Below are 2,686 nucleotides of genomic sequence, written 5' to 3'. Positions count from 1 at the left end.
GAGGTGTGGCCGGGAAGATGATCTAGTTTCGCCGTGGGGTTCCAACCTGGGTTATGGGTGCTTAAGCCCACCACTTCCCATGTTGGGCATACACACGGGTCCACGGAACACGATTTGGCCTAGTTGGCGAGAATTGGCATTTGGGCCAAATTTCGTTAGGCCCTTGAGTGGTGCCAGGCTGCATCTTGCCTGTAGCCATCTGCAGGTTGGTTTCAGCCCACCCATAGGAGGTTCCCTTGCTTCCGGAAGCACTGGGAGTGGCCCAAGTGCACATCAGATGTGCTGTTAGCTGGCAGTATGTCCATGTCCACAGACATGTGACACCCACGGGCGGTAGGCAGGTATCATCTAGGTTCGTGCTTTGGTCAGAAGGCATGGCTGTGGGAGAGCGGGAGTCCGTGGCCTATTTCTACAGCTCCTGTGGGGTCACAGTTCGCATGCGGCTCTTGCAGCTCACAGGAGTCTTTCTTTATCTGTTGGGAGTCCAACCAGGGTGTTGTGTATAAACTCTGGTATTTACTGTTGGAGGCCTCTGCAGAGGGCCACAGGGACACACAGAGAGCAAGACGTGTTTTCAGAGGCACACACAGGAACCCACAATCGCGTCATCGTGCACAGTCACAGTCACACACGCCCACGCGCGTGAATACACACATACAGCGTCTCACACACTGGCCAATGTACGTGCCTAACTTCCTGCAGACATGCTGTGAGACACAAATCAATACTCGGTAAGAGATAATAGGTCCTTGGGAAGCAGGTTCAGAGCAGAAGCCCAGGTAAAGATTCGCATGGATCATGTTCCCTGAGGACCTCGGTCCACTTCTGAAGCCTCTGTTATTTCTGTCCACTTCTCAGGTGTAGTTGCTCGGCACGGCCGGCTGTCGGCAAGACGAAGATGACCTTCGCGTACTCTGATGACTGGATGTGCTAAGAAAACTGGAAAAAGTGAGGCGAGTGCATGTTGCTGAGCATGGCTGTGGATAACTCAGGACGGTAGGCATTCGCTCACCCTAAGATGTGCCATTCTATATTAGGTTTTCCTCAGATGGGCCCAATGGCTGCAAGAGTGGATTGATTGTTGCTTTTGCTGAGTGGCCTGAGGACTGTGGATTCCCCAGGCTGTTGGAGTACTCCAGGGTAATGGCTCCTGTGCAGAGCCCCGCGGCAGCCCGGTTATGTTCTACAGCTTCCCAGCAGAGCTTGCATCAATGACGACACCCTTGTATGCATTCCTTGGAAAATGTGAACACAATGAGTGAGAACACTCTACCGTCTCCTCATCGAAACTGAGGTCCAGCACGTTTCCTCTCTCGGGGGTAGGGCACAGTTAGGTGTGAGGGCCATCGTGCCCTCCTGACATGATGCAAACACCACCCAGGTCTCCAGCTTTGGAGGGGTTTCTGTCTGAGAGTGGACCGTGTCTGCACATAAACTGGGTCGTCTATGAATCCCAGGCCCCCGCTGAAAGGCCGATGAGGGAATTTGAGGGGGCAGGCTCAACTGCTGATCTTCAGAGTGGGAGTGTGGACTGGGGTAGGCCCATTGAGCTTGCAGCTTGGGAGGTGTGTTTTGGCCAGTGTCAGGGTTTGTGCGTGCCACTTTGGGGGTTGATTCTGGAAGCCAAAATGAGAAAGCTTCCCTGGTTGGAGCACGGAACCTCAGGCCAGTCCTGTGGCCCTCCCTGTCGTTGTGTTTGGCGTATTGAGGTTCTTGAGTGCCTGGTGGGTCTGGAGCAGTCGGTGGGGCTGGCTGGGGTTGGACATTGGCGGAAGGGGGCTGATGGATTAGGCCTCAGGGGTGCCCATGTCAGCTCATCTACTGCAGCTTCTGGCACAGTGTTTGCACTAAGTGGGTCATCGTGGAGTGGGGTTAGGAACGAGTGCTGCATTTAAGCCTGCGTGGTGACTGCTGGCCTGGAGAGGAAAGTAAGGCATTATGAGGACATGTCCTTTGTGATGTCGTGGGATGGGCTGTCATCATTGGGTTGCAGATTCTGGCCACGGCTTCCCAAGCACGTGTCCTGTTCGGGGTGGGCTGGCGTCAGCTGCGTATTAAGGGGATGGCTTTGGCATTTCATGAGGATTCGGTGAGGTAGGTAACCTGTGATGAGTTGAGATTCCGTTGCTGGAGGGATGACTCCCAAAGGGTGTCTTGCGGGACCTAGAGAAGATAGACATGCTGAGGCGTCTGTGCCCCTCTTCTTGAGGATAGGTGAGTTATGTGAACATGCCCTTTGGCCGCTTTGTCCCTTGTTTGGGAATGTGCCAAGTGAAAGTTTTTCTCCCGGAGGGCATGATGCAGCCGACCCGTGTGTCATGCAGGCCTTTCGAACAGCCAGAAGTTTACGCGGGGCAGAGATGGGGACACTGTTGCTATGCTAGGTGCGCTGCCATGGACAGGCACTATGCCCTTTCAGAGTTAGAGGTCCCCTCGCGTGGCAGAGGTCTTCTGTTGGAAGTCTGTCTGTGGTCCTCGGGGACAGTGCTTTTGATCTCTGCAAGGTCCTTAGTAGTGTCGCTGTGGCAGTGGAGAAGTGCCAGAATGCATGGGGTGGGATCGGCGTCATCAAAGCAGACATGTATGTGGTCTGTCTTCCTTGGTGTACAGTGACCCCGTGTTCGCATGATGTCTGTGACTTCAAGTAAGGTCGAGTTGCCCTGAGGGCAGGAGGAGGGCACTTCGG

The 2,686-nt window shown here is 54.4% G+C and overlaps 1 non-coding gene across 1 annotated transcript; it reads left to right on the top strand.

The window, feature by feature from the left end:
* Positions 1 to 1,205: 1,205 nt before the first annotated feature.
* On the top strand, positions 1,206 to 1,298 carry LOC149750109 (small nucleolar RNA SNORD116). Its single transcript, XR_016392434.1, has one exon. It is a non-coding gene; the product is annotated as a small nucleolar RNA SNORD116 (small nucleolar RNA).
* Positions 1,299 to 2,686: the final 1,388 nt, after the last annotated feature.

Source organism: Delphinapterus leucas, chromosome 2 (assembly GCF_059928025.1).
Source record: "Delphinapterus leucas isolate spDelLeu-1000000601 "Yukka" chromosome 2, BTC_Dleu_Yukka2, whole genome shotgun sequence".
Lineage (NCBI taxonomy): Eukaryota > Metazoa > Chordata > Mammalia > Artiodactyla > Monodontidae > Delphinapterus > Delphinapterus leucas.
Note: the sequence above shows the minus strand (reverse complement) of the source record. Positions and strands in the feature narration are given on the sequence as shown.